The sequence below is a fragment of the Aotus nancymaae genome, unplaced genomic scaffold (genome assembly GCF_030222135.1).
Source record: "Aotus nancymaae isolate 86718 unplaced genomic scaffold, 86718_ANA_hifiasm-v0.15.2.pri h1tg000018l, whole genome shotgun sequence".
NCBI lineage: Eukaryota > Metazoa > Chordata > Mammalia > Primates > Aotidae > Aotus > Aotus nancymaae.
In genome coordinates, this window is record NW_026988430.1 from 22847951 (window position 1) to 22865793 (window position 17843).

The following is a 17843-nucleotide window of genomic DNA, read 5'->3' on the forward strand; positions in this document are numbered from 1 at the left end:
CCTCATCCCCCAATGCAATCAAAATCCATGTATAGGCCGAGCATGGTGGCTTGCGCCTGTAATCCCAGCACTTTGGGAGGCCAAGGTGGGCATACTGCTTGAGACCAGGAGTTTGAGACTAGCCTGGGCAACATGGCGAAACCCCATCTCTACAAATAATACAAAAATTAGCTGGGTGTGGTGACAAACGCCTGTAGTCCCAGTCGCTAGGGAGGCTGAAGTGGGAAGATCGCTTGAGATTGGGAGGTCAAGGATGCAGTAAAATGAGATTATATCACTGCACTCCACTCCAGCCTGGGTGACAGAGCAAGACCCTGTCTCCACAAAAAAAGAAAAAAAGGTATAAGGTTTTAGGGTCTTTTTTTTTTTTTGAGATAGAGTCTCACTCTATCACCCAGGCCAGAGTGTAGTGGCATGATCTCACACCTGGCTAATTTTTTTAATTTTTACTAGATATGGGGTTTTGCCATATTGCCCAGGCTGGTCTCGAGTGCCTGGCCTCAAGTGATCCGTCCACCTTGGCCTTCCAAAGTGCTAGGACAGAATATAGGCACGTATAAGTTTTGACTCACCCAAAAACTTAATTGTTAATAGCTTACCACTGGCCAGAAGGCTTACTGTTAACATAAACAGTCAATTAACACATATTTTGTATGTTATATGTTTTATATACTGTATTCTTAGAATATACATGAGCGAATCCATTAAATGGAAGCAGATCATCAAAAAAGTCTTCATGACCAGGAGCTATGGCTCACGCCTGTAATCCCAACACTTTGGGAGGCCAAGGTGGGTGGATCACCCGAGGTCAAGAGTTCGAGACCAGCCTGACCAACATGGAGAAACCCCGTCTCTACTAAAAACACAAAATTAGCCAGCCATGGTGGCACATGCCTTAATCCCAGCTACTCAGGAGGCTAAGGCAGGAAAATTGCTTGAACCTGGGAGGCAGAGGTTGTGGCGAGCCGAGATCGCGCCATTACACTCCAGCCTGGGCAACAAGAGTGAAACTCTGTCTCAAAAAAAAAAAAGAAAAGAAAAAGCCTTCATTCTTGTCTTCACAGTGAGTAGGCTGAGGAAGAGGAAGAAGAGGAGGAATTGGTCTGCTCTCACGGGGTAGCGAGAGATGGAAGGGAAGGCAGGAGAGGCAGCATGCTCAGTATAACTTTATGAAAATATACTGTACTTTGTGTCTGATATTTCTGCAAATTTCTCTAAAAACATTTCTATATAGTACCAATCTTTCTTCCACCATTTGCTTTTATTTCGGTGCCAGTATTATAGAAAGATCTATGTCTAAAAGAAGTCAAAAGCAGCTTAAATAACTGGAAACTTTCTGGGAGACTATCTAACATCAATCTTCTGGCACTGTTTCTTCTACATCTTCTTCCTCATCATCTAGCATTGGTTTGGAAGCACTGAGCTCCATCAAGCTGTCTTCTCTTAAGTTTGCTGGTGTTGTATCTATTAGTTCTTGAATTTCTCCAAGATCGCTATCTTGAAACCCTTCACCTCTCTTCTTTTTTACCACATCTACACCTTTTTCATTATTTTCTTTTCTTTTTTTTTTTTTTTGAGACAAAGTCTCTGTCACCCAGACTGGAATGCAGTGGCACGATCTTGGCTTACTCTGCCTCCCAGGCTCAAGCAATTCTTGTGACTCAGCCTCCCAAGTAGCTGAGATTATAGGCGTCTGGCCACCACGCCCAGATAATTTTTGTATTTTTAGTAGGCAGGGTTTCACCATGTTGGCCAGGCTGGTCTTGAACTCCTGACCGAAGGTGATCCACCAGCCTGGGTCTCCCAAAGTGCTGGGATTACAGGCATGAGCCACCATGCTCAGCCCTCTTTCACGACTTTCTCGATGGTATTATCTATTGTAAATCCTGTAAGTCATGCAAAACATATGGATAGTTTTCCCCAGCAGAATTTATTGTTTCAAGCTTGCTGGCTTTCATGGTTATTTCTGTAAGACTGATGGCACCTTCAATGGTGTGATCCTTCCAGGCTTTCTTGATGTTCCATCAGGGTTCTTTCACAGACTTGGTAATCCTTTCCATAGAGTACTGTGTGTAGTGAACTTTAAAAGGTCTGTGTGACCCTTTGATCTAGAGGCCCTAGATCAAGATAAAGACACTGTGTCTGGGGGCAAGTAGACTACTTCCACACCTTTGGTATTGAATTCATGAGATTTCAGGTAGCCAGGGGCACTGTGCAATATCAATAAAACTTTTTTTTTTTTGATACTGAGTCTTACTGTTGCCCAGGCTGTAGTGCAGTGCCATAATCTTGGCTCACTGCCACCTCTGCCTCCAAGATTCAAGTGATTCTTGTACCTCAGCCTCCTGGGTAGGTGGGATTACAGGCACACGCCACCATGCCTGGCTAATTTTTGTATCAGTAGAAATGGAGTATCACCATGTTGGCCAGGCTGGTCTCAAACTCCTAACCTCAAGTGATCCACTGCCTCAACCTCCCAAAGTGCTGGGATTACAGTTGTCAGCCACTGTGCCCAGCCTCAAAAAAACTTTGAAAGGCAGTCCCTTACTGACCAGGTACTTCCTGACTTTAGGAACAAAGCATCAATTACACCAGTCCAGAAAAAGGGTTCCTACTGTCTAGGTCACCTTGTTGTACAATGAAAAAATTGGCAGCTGCTATTTATCTTTTCCCTCCAAAGCTCAGGGGTTAGCAGCATTATAGATAAGGACAGTCCTGATTATAAACATGACTGCATTAGCACAAAATAGTCTATGCCTTCCTGTCTCAATTCCAGTTGTGCACTTCTCTTCCTAATAAATGTCTTTTGTGGCTTTTTTTTTCTCAGAATACAGCATTTTCATCAGCATTAAAAACTCATTCAGACAGATAACCTTTCTCCTCAATGATTTTCTTAATGGCACCTGGGAACTCCCCTGCTGCCTCTTGGTTGGCAGAAACTGGTTCTCTTTTTATCTTGACATTTTTGAAACCAAGCTTCTTTCTACAATTATCAAACCACCCTTTTCTGGCATTAAATTCTCCAGTTTTAGATTTTTCACCTTCCTTTTGCTTTAAGTTGCCATATAATGACTTCACTTTTTCTCAAATCATATTAGTTATAGGTAAGTCTTTCTTATAGCATCTTGTACCTATGTAAAAGCTGCATTTGATTGACTGATTGATTGACCAATTGATTTCTGGGACAAGGTTTCACTCCCATTGCCCAGGCTTGAAGTGCAATGTGCTATCTCGGCTCACTGCAACCTCTGTCTCCCAAGCTCAAACCATTTCTCCTGCCTGGGACTACAGGGACACGCCTCCATACTCAGCTAATTTTTATAGAGACAGGGTTTTGCCATATTGCCCAGGCTAGTCTCAAACTCCTGAGCTCAAGTGATCTGCCAGTCCCAATCTCCAAAAGTGCTGGGATTACAAATGTGAGCCACTGCACCTGGCCTAAAAGCTGCATTTTCTATTTTCTTGAGACAGAGTCTCACTCTGTTGCTAAGGCTGGAGTGCAGTGGCATGATCTCGGCTCACTGCTACCTCCGCCTCCCAGGTTCAAGTGATTCTTCTGCATCATCCTCCCGAGTAGCTGGGATTACAGGCATCTGCCACCACACCCGGCTAATTTTTGTATTTTTAGTAGAGATGGGGTTTTTCCATGTTGGCCAGACTGGTCTTGAACTCCTGGCCTCAGGTGATCCACCTGCCTCAACCTCCCAAAGTGCTGGGATTACAGGCATTAGCCACCGCACCAGCCTGCATTTTCAATATGAGATAAAAAAGTATTTAGCAAAATGTGTAAGGTTTTAGTGCCTGCCGGTGTCACTGCAATAGTAGCATCACGAATTTCCTTTTCTCAGGGTGGGCATGGAGGCTCCCGCCTGTAATTCTAGCAGTTTGGGAGAAGAAGGTGGGTGGATTGCTTGAGCTCAGGGGTTGAGACCAGCATAGGCAATATGGCAAAACCCCATCTCTACAAAAAAAAAAACAAAATACAAAAATTAGCCAGGCACTATGGTGCATGCCTACAGTCCCAGCTACTTGGGAGGCTGAGGTGGGAGGATCACTTGAGCCCCAGAGGTGGAGGTTGCAGTGAGTTGAGATTGTACCACTGCACTCCACCCAGGGTGACAGAGTAAGACACTGTCTCAAAGAAAAAAAAAAATCCTTTTCTTTTTTTTACAATAGTCCTTAGGCCAGATTCATTTATCTTGAATCACAGCTGTAGACTTCAATCTACGGTACCTATCAGTCAATTCAAGTTTTTATCATGTCATGACCTCTGCTTCTTGGGAAAATTTCCAGCATCACTAGTGGGCACTTCATATGGGTCCCACTGTGTTATTCAAGGTATAGTATTACAATTAACATGATGCAAAATAGGTGAGAATCTAAAGAGATCACTTTTTACTGTGATGCAATTTACTAGAAAGACAAACCGCTCACCAGATATGATGTTAAGTGGATACTCTTAATACTTGAGCTCCATGCAACAGCAACAGGAGGTCACTACAAAATTATTACAGTAGTACAGTAGGTACTGCAGTTAATTTTATGCAGTTATAATTTAATACTGCATCTATGCATTTGTTTACATGGTTATAGATGACACCATGTACTGTCTGTTAAGTGTGTGTGTACATTTCAATAAATTTTAACTTTTTATAATAGATTTATGTGTGTATATCTATACATACACATACACACACACACACACACACACACACACACACGGAGAGAGAGAACATACTTTTTTTCTTTTTGAGAAGGAGTCTCTCCCTGTCACCCAGGCTGGAGTGCACTGGAGCAATCTCAGCTCACTGCAACCACCACTTCCCAGGATCTAGCGATTCTCCTGCCTCAGCCTCCCAAGAAGCTGGGATTACAGGCATGTACCATCACACCAGCTACTTTTTTTTTTTTTTTGTATTTTTAGTAGAGATGGAATTTCACCATGTTGGCAGGCTGGTCTTGAACTCCTAACCTCAAATGATTTACCCACCTCAGCCTCCCAAAGTGCTGGGATTACAGGCATAAGCCACAGTGCTTGGCCTAGACTTGTGCATATTTTATAGTAAATGATAAAATAGATCAGTATCTATATACATCTTATGCATTCATAACATATCTTTTTCTTAATTTTTTTGATATTTCTAGGCTATGTGGTTCATTTGCAAGTTTTGTCAAAGTGTCATACAAATCTCCAAAAAATTTTCCAACATATTTATTCCAAGAAGTCTGGGCATAACTAAAGTGGACCTGCGCAGTTCAAACCCATGTTGTTAAGTGGTCAACTATATCCTACATTTTAGGTGCTAGTTACATAAGCAGTGAATTTGTAAAAACTCATTCACTAATGTATACTTTTGTGTTATTTGCCATATTTTTGTACAATAAATGTTTTGTTAAAATCATAAAGCAATAAACATTTCTCTTCCTTGACTTGATTTCATCACTCTCCTGACTTTTTTTTGGAGATAGAGTCTCACTCCATCACCCAGGCTGGCATGCAGTGGTATGATCTCGGCTCACTGCAACCTCCGCCTCCTAGGTTAAAGGGATTCCAGTGTCTCAGCCTCCTGAGTAGCTGGAATTATAGATATACGTCACTAAACCCAGCTAATATTGTTTTTTTTTGAGACAGAGTCTCGCTCTGTCACCCAGTCTGGAGTGCAGCAGCTCACTGAACCTCCGCCTCTCGGGTTCAATTGATTCTCCTGCTTCAGCCCCCTGAGTAGCTGGGATTACAAGCACCCACCACCATGCTCAGCTAGTTTTTCTTCTTTGTATTTTTAAAAGGGACGGGTTTTCACCATGTTGGCCAGACTGATCTCGAACTCCTGACCTCAGATGATCCACATGCCTCGGCCTCCCAAAGTGCTGGAATTACACACATAAGCCACTGAGCCTGGCCAAAACCGAATCTTTCTTCCCAAACCTGCTTCTTTCTTTTCCTTCCTTCCTTCCCTCCATCCCTCATTTACTCATTCATTCAGAGACAGGGTCTTGCCCTGTCACTCATTCTGTAGTGCAGTGGCACAAACACAGCTCACTGAAACTTCAACCTCCTTGACTGCAGCAATCCTCCCACCTCAGCCTCTTGAGTAGCTAGGACTACAAGGGCATACTACCTCACCCAGCTAATTTTTTTGTATTTTTTTGTAGAGATGGGGTTTTACCATGTTACCGAGGCTAGTCTTGAACTCCTGGGCTCAAGTGATATACACTTCTTGGCCTCCCAAAGTGCTGGGATTACAGGCATGAGCCACTGCACCCAGCTTGTGGAGTCATTTTTGTACACTCTAAAAGGTAGATGATGACAGAGGCAGAAAATAACATTTCACCTACAGGGTCCCCTCTGCAAAGATCCTGAGGCATGAAGAGTTCTGTGGCTTTAATGACCTGAAAGGTAAACGGGGTCAGTGCACAGCTGCTAAGGAGAGACAATTAGATGGGAAAAGAAATCAGAGTTTGAGGCATCTGTGGTACCCAAACGTCTAGAGCAATAGAAGCTTATAGCAGCATTTTCTTTTAGAGATGGGGTCTCACTGTGTTGCCCAGGCTGGACTGCTGTGCTATTATTCACAGATACCATCTCACTACTGATCATCATGGGAATTTTAACTGTTTCCAGACTGGGCTGGTTCACCCCTCCTTAGGCAACCCGGTGGTTCCCCACTCCCGGGAAGTCACCATATTGATGCTGAACTTAGTGCAGACACCCAATTGGCATAGCACATTGTAGCCCAGAACTCCTAGACTCAAGCGATTCTCCTACCTCAGCCTCCTGAGCATCTGGGACTACAGGTGTGTGCCACTGTGCCCAGCTGCAGCAGCTATTACCTTTGTGTACCTCACACACTTCCCACTCTGTACCTCCCTCTTTTCCAGTAACTAATCTCATCCTCCGTCAAACACAGGGCAAGGCACGTGACTAGCTGAGCAATTCTAGTACTACATCCTTGGCCACAGCAACTATTCCAATAATGGGAGAGTGACTCAGACTGAGCCATCTAGATTTCCTAATAAATACTTTTTGCTCTTTGATCTTATCATATAATCATAAAGGTATGAACAAAGAGCTTTTAGTAAGCCACTGCACCAACTCTCTAAAAAGAAGTCAAAGAAGAGATGCAAACATTCAGAGAGGAGTGACAAGAAGTGCACAAAGATTATAAGCATGACACCCCTCCCCTTCCCAGATCCATGAGTAGATTATTTTTAAATCCGCTATGAGCCCAGGTATAGTGGCTCATGCCTGCATCCCAGCACTTTACGAGGCTGAGGCAGAAGGATTGCTTGAGTCCAGTAGTTCAAGATCAGCCTGGGTGACATAGCAAGACCTCATCTCTACAAAAAATTTAAAAATAAGCTGGGCATGGTGGCATGTGCCTATACCGCTAGCTACTTGGGAGGCTGAGGAAGGAGAATCACGAGCCCAGCAGTTCAAAATTGTAGTGAGCTGTGATCATTTCACTGCATTCCAGCCTGAATGACACAACAAGACCCTGTCTCTAAAAATAAAATTTAAAATCCTCTAAGGAAAAAAGTATGGTGGTGCCTCAAAAAATTAAAGAATTACTAAATGATATAATTCCACTAGAAGAGATATTTGTACACCTATGTTTGTTCGTTACAGCATTGTTCACAAAGCCAAAAGGTAGAAGCAACACAAATGTCTTTCAACAAATGAATGACTAAAATGTGGTATGATAATAAAGTTCCCTCTGTTTCAATCCTTAGAACAAAAGGTAACCTTAAGTGACCTGATGTTAACCAGTAAGTTATTTCTCTATTGTTTTGTTTCTTTGTTCACACCTTATAGGGGAAGTAACTTTAAAATGACAAATTTTAAAGAAAATTCTGATACATGCTACAACATGAATGAACCTTGAGAACATTATGTTAAGTGAAATAAGGTAATCAGAAAAAGGTAAATAATCTATGATTCTACCCTATGTGAGTTCCCTAAAGTAGTTAAAAGTCATAGAAACAGGTTGGGCATGGTGGCTCATGCCTATAATCCAAGCACTTTGCAGGCCAAGGCAGGCGGATCACCTGAGGTCGGGAGTTCAAGACCAGCCTGACCAACATGGTGAAACCTCATCTTTATAATAAATAAATAAACAATCATAGAAACAGAAAGTAGAATGGTAGTTGCCAGGGGCTGGGAGGAGGTGGAGACTGTGGAATTGTTGTGTAATGGTTACAGAGTTTCAGTTTTGCATGATGAAGAATTCTGGAGATGGTTGTACAACAATGTCAATTACTTAATAATACTGAACTATATACTTTAAAATGATAATGGCTGTGGTTGCCCACGTATGCAATGTGCAATCCCACTTTGGGACACCAAGGTGGGAGGATCACTTGAGTTTAAGGTCAGCCTGGGCAACATAGCAACACCTTGTCTCTACTAAAAAAAATTAAGACTGTGCAAGGTGGCTCACACCTATAATCCCAATACTTTGAGAGGCTGAGACAGGAGGATCACTTGAGCCCAGCAGTTTGAGACCAGGGCAACACAGTGAGACCCTGTCTCAATTTTTAATAATCAATAAATATTTTTTTTTAATTTTTAACTGTTAAAATGGTAAATTTTATGCTATGCTTGTTTTTCCAAAATTCAAAAAAAAAATCCCTTTTTTATTTAAAACAATTACTTTCAACTAAAAAAAAGGGCCTACTGAACATGAAATCCAACATTCAAATATAGTACTAGACCTGGATATTAGAACTGGCCATGCCAGGCATGGTGGCTCACACCTGCTCCCAGTATTTTATGAGGTCAAAGTAGGAAGACTGCTTGAGCCCAGGAGTTTGAGACCAGTTTACGCAACATGGTGAGACCCCATCTGCAAAAAAATCAAAAAATTAGCCAGGCATAGTGGTACATGCCTGTGGTACAACCTTCTAAGCAGGTTGAGGTGGGAGGATGACTTGAGCCCAGGAGGTTGGCTGCAGTGGGCCAAGTTCATGCCACTGCACTCCAGCCTGGGTAAAAAAGTGATACTCTGTCTAAAAAAAAAAAAAAAAAGGTCAAGTATGAACTATGAAGTATGGGATTAGGGGATGGTAAAAATTTCACTGCACAGGCTAGAAAGCAATTCCCATTATAGTGTAGTAAACCAGCATCGGTTTGATCTGATGTATTCTGGGATTTAAACTATATTCTCACCTTTAGAGAATTTGACAGAAAAATGTCAGATTAAACTGCTTTGGCTACTTATAACTTTCTCAGTGTAGTGTCGAGAGAAACAAGCCTGGGTACAAATCAAGCCAGTGGCTCACACCTATAACCTGAGCACTTTAGGAGGCTGAGGCAGGTAGATCACCTTAGGTCAGGAGTTCAAGATCAGCCTGGCCAACATGGGGAAACCTTGTCTCTACTAAAAACACAAAAATTAGCCAGGTGTGGTGGCACATGCCTGAAATTCCAGCTATTCGGGAGGCTGAGGCAGGAGAATCGCTTGAACCCAGGAGGGGGAGGTTGCAGTGAGCAGAGACTGTGTCATTGCACTCCAGCCTAGGCAACAAGAGTGAAACTCCATCAGAAAAAAATAAATAAATAACTCAGGAAAAAAGAGTGAAACTCCCATCTCAAAAAAAGTAAGTAAATAAATAAATAAATCAGACTGCCTGAAAACAGAAAGAGATCAGTAACCATGATACAAAGGGTTGGTTAATCATCCTCTCTACTGAACTCCAAAAGCGGAATCTCTACTAACAGCAAGCCCAAGTTGGTACATTGACTAGGAATGAAGAAATCTGGCCAGGCACAGTGGCTCATGACTGTAATTCCAGCACTTTGGGAGGCTGAGGAGGGCAGATCACTTGAGGTACAGAGTTCAAGACCAGCCTGGCCAACATGGTAAAACCCCACCTCTACTTAAAATACAAAAAATGATCCATGTGTGGTGGCATGTGCCTGTAATCCTAGCTACTTGGGAGGCTAAGGCAGGATAATCACTTGAACCCAGGAGGCAGAGGTTGTAGTGGGCTGAGATGGTACCACTGCACATCAGCCTGGGCGACAGAGCAAGACTTTGTCCCAGCGTGGTGGTGCACACCTGAAATCCCAGCTACTCAGGAGGCTAAGGCAGAAGAATCCCTTGAACCCAGGAGGCAGAGGTTGCAGTGAGCTGAGATTGCACCACGGCATTCCAGGCTGGGCGACAGAGAGATATTCTTTCTCAAAAAAAAAAAAAAAAAAACCCAAAAAAAAAAGGGCCAGGCGCAGTGGCTCACATCTGTAATCCCAGTACTTTGGGAGGCCAAGGCAGGTGGATCACAAGGTCAGGACTTCAAGACCAGTCTGACCAACACAATGAAACCCTATCTCTACTAAAAATACAAAAAGTGGCCGGGCGCGGTGGCTCACGCCTGTAATCCCAGCACTTTGGGAGGCTGAGGCCGGTGGATCACGAGGTCAAGAGATCGAGACCATCCTGGTCAACATGGTGAAACCCCGTCTCTACTAAAAATACAAAAAATTAGCTGGGCATGGTGGCGCGTGCCTGTAATCCCAGCTACTCAGGAGGCTGAGGCTGGAGAATTGCCTGAACCCAGGAGGCGGAGGTTGCAGTGAGCCGAGATCGCGCCATTGCACTCCAGCCTGGGTAACAAGAGCGAAACTCTGTCTCAAAAACAAAAACAAAAAACAAAAACAAAAACAAAATACAAAAAATTAGCTGGGCCTGGTGGCAGGTGCTTGTAATCTCAGCTACTTGGGAGGCTGAGGCAGGAGAATTATTTGAACCAGAGGTTGCAGTGAGCCAAGATCGTACCACCGGCACTCCAGCCTAGGTGACAGTGCAAGACTCCATCTCAAAAAAAAAAAAAAAGTTCCACATCACCAAACTGAAACTAAGTTGTTACCTGATCTTAGGAGAAATTGGAAAAGAGACATAATGGCCAATTTCCCAAGCAGGCCTGTTTCAATCTTCAACCAGCATGATAATAAAGTTTCCTCTGTTTTAATCCTTAGAACAAAGGTAATCTAAAGTAACCTGATGTTAACCAGTAAGTTATTTCTCTATTGTTTTGTTTCTTTGTTCACACCTTATAGGGGAGTAACTTTAAAATGAGAAGTCCACTTTTTCTTCTGTGTTTTTCTTTTCTTCAGGCCTTCTCCATCTCTAAAACCAACCTCTTCTGCTCAGCTCATTGGAACTTTTTTTTTTTTTTTGAGACAAGAGTCTTACTCTGTTGCTAGGCTGGAGAGCAGTGGTGAAACACTGGCTCACTGCAACCTCCACCTCCCGGGTTCAAATAATTCTCCTGCCTCAGCCTCCCGAGTAGCTGGGACTACAGGTACATGCCACCATGCCCAGCTATTTTTTTTTTTTTTTTTTTTTTTTTTTTAGACAGAGTCTCCCTCTGTCACCCAGGCTGGAGTGCAGTGGCACGATCTCAGCTCACTGCAACCTCTGCCTCCCAGGTTCAAGCAATTCTTCTGCCTCAGCCTCCTGAGTAGCTGGGATTACAGGCATACGCCACAATGCCCGGCTAATTTTTGGATTTTTATTAGAGACGGGGTTTCACCATCTTGGCCAGACTGGTCATAAACTATTGACGTCGTGATTCACCCGCCTCAGCCTCCCAAAGTGCTGGGATTACAGGTGTGAGCCACAGTGCCCAGTCTCTAATTTTTGTATTTTTAGTAGAGACAGGATTTCACCATGTTGGCCAGGATGGTCTCAATCTCTTGACCTCATGATCCACCATCCTCGGCCTCTCAAAGTGCTGGGATTACAGGCGTGAGCCACCATGGAATGAAGTATTCCAGATTGCAAATAAAGTCAATTAAGATCTTTAAACTCAACTGGAATTTTGTCATTTGACTGTATAATTTACTACTGTCTTAAAATATGCACAGATTCACACAGGCAGACACATGCACACACAGGTATAAATATATACACTGACACACACCTAGGGCCAGAGAAAATAAAAAGAATATCCATTAAAAACCCAGTCACGGCCGGGCGCGGTGGCTCAAGCCTGTAATCCCAGCACTTTGGGAGGCCGAGGCGGGTGGATCACGAGGTCAAGAGATCGAGACCATCCTGGTCAACATTGTGAAACCCCGTCTCTACTAATACAAAAAAATTAGCTGGGCATGGTGGCGCGTGCCTGTAATCCCAGCTACTCAGGAGGCTGAGGCAGGAGAATTGCCTGAACCCAGGAGGCGGAGGTTGCGGTGAGCCAAGATCGTGCCATTGCACTCCAGCCTGGGTAACAAGAGCGAAACTCCGTCTCAAAAAAAAAAAAAAAAAAAAAACCCAGTCACAATATCACACAATATACCAGTATACTATAGAAAAGAGAGACCAAAAGACATGTGACTTTGCTAAAGTATTTAGGAGAAAATGTACAAATCTAAGATAAATAAGTCAATTGAGCTATGGATACTAAGTTGAGGAAAATTACTTTAAGTTCAATAGGATACACAGTGCTAAATAATTTTTCAGTAGGATGTATCTACATTTCCAAGTGTATTTTTACTTCAGTAAAGCAAAGTCTTCATGGAACATTACCCCAACAATTCTTACTTGTTGTTAAAAAACAAATAAGAAAAGTGAAAATCTTGCCTGGGTAAAAATTATTTTGATAATACTTTTTTTTTTTTTTTTTAAGATGGGGTTTCACTATGTTGGTCAGGCTGGTCTTGAACTCCCGACCTCAGGTGATCCACCCGCCCTGACCTCCAAAGTGTTTGGATTGCAGGCGTGAGCCACCACGCCCAACCAGGTGATAATACTTTTAACATTTTAATTTTGTGACCTTAAAATTGCTTTAACTTGGGCCGGGAGCAGTGGCTCATGCCTGTAATGCCAGCGATTTCCGAGGCCGAGGCAGGTGGATCACAAGGTCAGGAGACTGAGACCATCTTAGCTAACATGGTGAAACCCCGTCTCTACTTAAAAAAAAAAAAAAAAATTAGCTGGACATGGTGGCAAATGCCTGTAGTCCCAGCCACTTGAGAGGCTGAGACACGACAATTGCTTGAACCCGGGAGGCAGAGATTGCAGTGAGCCGAGACTGTGCCACTGTACTCCAGCCTGGGTGACAAGAGCAAGACTCAAACGCAACGAAAAAAAAAAAAAAGAATTAAACAAATACGGTGGCACATGCCTTCGGTCCCAGCTACTCGGGAGGCTGAAGTGGGAAGAGTGCTTGAGCCCAGTAGGTCAAAGTTACAGTGAGCCGTTATCAAGCCACTGCACTCCAGCCTGGGTGATGGAGCAAGACCATGTCTCTCGGGGGAAAAAAAAAAAAGAAAAGAAAGAAAGAAAATTTAAACAATAAGCTTTCAAAGAGAAATATGGCAGGAAGAGTCTATAAAAAACACTGGGGTGGAGCTTTACTGCTTCTTCTTCTAATTTCAGTCAATGTAATGTTCCAAAATGAAAAAAAATTTCAAAAAATATTTGTCATGGATATCACAAATAATCACCTTTACAAATGAATGTTTTACTCTCCATTAAGAGGGCTCAACAAATTTTTATTATTCGAATGAATAAGCTAATAGACAGTCCAAAATTTAAAGGAAATCAATCTGTAAAAGTGACGCTCAGACTTTCTTATCCTGGATGGTAGCTCTAAACAAAAAAACAAACAAACAAAAAAAGACTTCATATTTGAAAGGTCTTAGAAGAAACAGCAACTCACAGAATAGGAGAATATATTTTCAAGGCATATATCTAATAAGGAATACCCAGAATATTTAGAAAACTAAACAAACAAAAACGAACAACTCAAAAACGGGCAAAGGACTTGAATAGGGATTTCCCCAAAGAAGCTAAACAAATGGCTGCTCAACATTACTAATCATTAGGGAAATCCAAATTGAAACCACAACCCAGCCTCATTAGGATGGCTACTATCAAAAAGAAAAAAAGAGAGAGAGATAATATAACAAGTGTTGGAAAGGATGTGGAGAAGTTGGGACCCTTGTACATTGTTGGTGGGAATGAAAAATGGTACAGTCACTGAGGAAAACCATGGTGATTCCTAAAAAATTAAAAACAGAATTACCATATAAGCCAGCAATTCTCAAAAGTAGAGTCTCAAAGAGACAAGAGGCCAGGCACGGTGGCTCATGCCTGTAATCCCAGCACATTGAGAGCCTGAGGTAGGTGAATCACCTGAGGTCAGGAGTTGAAGACATGCCTGGCCAACAGGGTGAAACCCTGTCTCTACTAAAAATACAAAAATTAGCTGGGCATGATGATGAGCACCTGTAATCCCAGCTACTTCGGAGGCTGAAGCAGGAGAATCACTTGAACTCAGGAGGCAGAGGTTGCAGTGAGCGGAGATCACGTCACTGCATTTCCAGCCTGGGCAACAAGAGTGAAGCTGCCTCAAAAAAATATAAAAGAGAGAGATTTATACACCCATGTTCATAGAAGTATGAGTCACATGGTGACGCACACCTATAGTTCCAGCTACTTGGGGGGCTGAGACAAGAGAATTGCTTGAACCCAGGAGGCAGAGGTTGTAGTGAGCCAAGACTGTGCCGCTGCACTCCAGCCTGGGTGACAGAATGAGACTCCGTTATTTATTTATTTATTTTTTTTGAAATGTAGTCTTGCTCTATCACCCAGACTGGAATGCAATGGCAAGATCTCAGCTCACTGTAACCTCTGCCTCCTGGGTTCAAGTGATTCTCCTGCCTCAGCTTTCTGAGTAACTGGGACTGCAGGAGTACGTCACTACGCCCGGCTAATTTTGTATTTTTAGTAGAGACGAGGTTTCACCATGTTGGCCAGGACGGTCTCGAACTCCTGACCTCATGTGATCCTCCCACCTCAGCCTCCCAAGTGCTGAGATTACAGGTATGAGCCACAGTGCCCAGCCTACCCAGCCTTTTATAAATAATTGTTTTTATTTATGTACTTATTTAACTGTCTTTATTTATTTATTGACAGGGTTGCACTCCATCACCCAGGCTGGAGTGCAGTGGCACAATCTCAGTTCACTGCAGCCTAGACCTCCCAGGCTCAAGCAATCCTCCCACCTCAGCCTCCCAAGTAGCTGGAACTACAGGCACACACCACCAAACCTAGTTAATTTATTAATTTTTTGTAGAGACAGGGTCACACTATGTTACCCAGGCTGGTCTTGAACTCCTAAGCTCAAGCAATCCTCCGCCCTCGACCTCCCAAAGTGCTGGGATTACTGGTGTGAGCCACCATGCCCTGCCTCATTCAGTTGTTAAAAGGAAGGAAATTCTGACCTATGCTACAACACAGATGAACCTTGAGAACATTATGCTAAGTGAAATATGCCAGTTACAAAAAGCCAAATACCATATGATTCCACCTATATGAGGTGCTAAGAGCAGCCAAAATCATGGAGACAAAGTAGAATAGCAGTTGTCAGGGGTTGGAGAGAAGTGTGAATGTAAATTATTTAACGGGTATAGAGTTTGTTTTACAAGATGAAAAAAAGTTACGGAGATGGATGGTGGCGATGGCTGCACAGCCTTATTAATGTATTTATTGCCACAGAACTATGCACTTAAAAATGGTTAAGATGGCAAATGTTATACTATGTCTATTTTACCACAATAAAAAATATCAAAAACAAACAAAAAGTCTTAGAGGAGGTAAAGACTCAAGAGTGTATCAGTCAACATCCAACTAGGGGGACACAGTTCCTCCAGTGACCCACTTGGCCCTATTTTAAGCACTTTCCTTCTTTTCTTCCTTCCTTTCTGTTCTAAAGCTTTTTAATAAACTTCCACTCCTGCTCTAAAACCTGCCTCAGTCTCTTTTGCTGCCTTATGCCGCTCAGTAGAATTCTTTCTTCTCAGGAGGCAAGGACTGAAGTCGCTGCAGACCCGCGCAGATACGCCACCAGTAACAGGATAACCCGTATACCTGCCACAGGTAATATATTGGGTGCCATGACTCGGATACATTCCCTAGTGGCCGTTAAGCTCCAGATGATTCTCAGCGAGGAATACCGTCCTCCCAATATTCAAGAGTCCCCTATCTACAGGGAACCTCTAGACTGCCCATCAGTGGGACACAATAGAGGTGAATTCCTGCCCCTCTCCCTTGCATCTGGCTGGATATTGCTTTCACCAACTCATGGAGCCAGCTCAGCCCTGACAGCCTGTAAGAGGCCAAGACCCACAAAACTACCACAAACCCTCTGTCAGCAGGAAGCAGTTACAGATTCGTCCATTTTCCCCCAAAGATTTGGGGTCATGGACTCTTAAGGAGGGAAAGGTTACAGTAGTAGATAGATAATCAGGTATGAGCAGGGCAGGAGAGGGCTCCCCGCTTAGACACACACCAAGCATGTTGGGCCACCATCAGGTGATGGTTAGGCGGTTGTTAACTGTTTCTCTAAAGCAATAACTGACCATAGCCAGTGCCAGGGAAAGGCAATGTTCTAATAGATAGAAAACATCTAAAACTGATCAACAGCTTCTCACTAAGATCTCAGGAGTGGGGAGAAGTCATACAAGATCCTAGAAGTATGTCACCATACAAAACTCCAAGTCAAGAGGTCAAGCTGTGCACTTGGTTTCTCGGGTTGCCCACTTGACTCTCTTCCAAGTTGTACTTTCCTTCTGTCCTTTCCTTCCTTTCCTTACTGTTCTGAAGCTTTTGCTTATTTGGGGGTTTTGGGAGGGTTCTTCTGTTTGCTTTTGAGATAGAGTCTTGCTCTGTTGCCCAGGCTGGAGTGCAGTGGCACAATTTCGGCTCACTGCAGCCTCTCTGCCTCCTGGGTTCAAGCGATTCTTCTGCCTCAGCCTCCAGAGCAGCTTGGATTACAGGCACACACCACCAAGCCCAGCTACTACCCTTATTGTTCTAAAGCTTTTTAATAAACTTTCATGCCTGCAAAAAAAAAAAAAAAAATACACTAGGAAAACAACTCAGCGTGTTTAAAATAGGGAATTTAACACAGACAACTTGTTACACAGGTGATGGAGGAGCTGAGATGCCAAATAAGAAACTGTGAGGCAACCTATGCATTACCAATAGCAAGAAGTCATTATGACCTGTAGGCTAAAGAGACAAGAGAGGAATGCAGGATGATGGGTCACCTGGCAGAAACTTGAATGCCAATGGGGTTGTGTAGGAGGAGCTAAAACCATAGCGGAAATGCAGCTGTTGACAGAGGGAGGAGGAATAATACTCTTCCCTTTCGCCCATCCTCACATTCAATTTCTCACCAGTGTCTCCCAAACTCAGCCAGAAAATAACAAAGTAGACTGGGAAACACACAAGGGGCAGCCCCCTTAAAAGAAAGGGCAACGGAATATATCTGAGAACAGATCCTGGACTAGCATAAAATTCTGTTCAGAGAAAATTTTCAGCCAGGTGCAGTGGCTCACACCTGTAATCCCAGAACTTTGGGAGGCAGAGGCAGGTGGATCATGAGGGCAAGAGATCGAGACCATCCTAGCTAACATGGTGAAACCCTGTCTCTTCCTCATTAGTATAGTGGTATAAAAATGAAAAAAAAGAAAAAAAAAACCCTGTCTCTACTAAAAATACAAAAATTAGCCAGGCGGGGTCATGTGTGCCTATAGTCCCAGCTACTTGAGAGGCTGAGGCAGGAGAATCACTTGAACCCAGGAGGCAGAGGTTACAGTGAGCCGAGATCGCACCACTGCACTCCAGCCTGGCAACAGAGTTACACTCCATCTCAAATAATAATAATAGTAATTTTCAAGCCTAGAAAGTTCAACACTAATGATTATTTTGCAGTTATAAATCCTATACAGGCAGGGCATGATGGCTCATACCTGTAATCCCAGAACTTTTGGAGGCTGAGTCAGGCAGATCACCTGAGGTCGGGAGTTCAAGACCAGCCTGATCAACGTGGAG

The 17843-nt window shown here is 43.2% G+C and overlaps 1 protein-coding gene across 7 annotated transcripts in view; it reads right to left on the minus strand.

The window, feature by feature from the left end:
* BCAS3 (BCAS3 microtubule associated cell migration factor) overlaps positions 1-17843 on the minus strand; it is a 695431-nt gene that overhangs the window by 665112 nt on the left and 12476 nt on the right. The gene's annotated exons all lie outside the window — the stretch shown is intronic.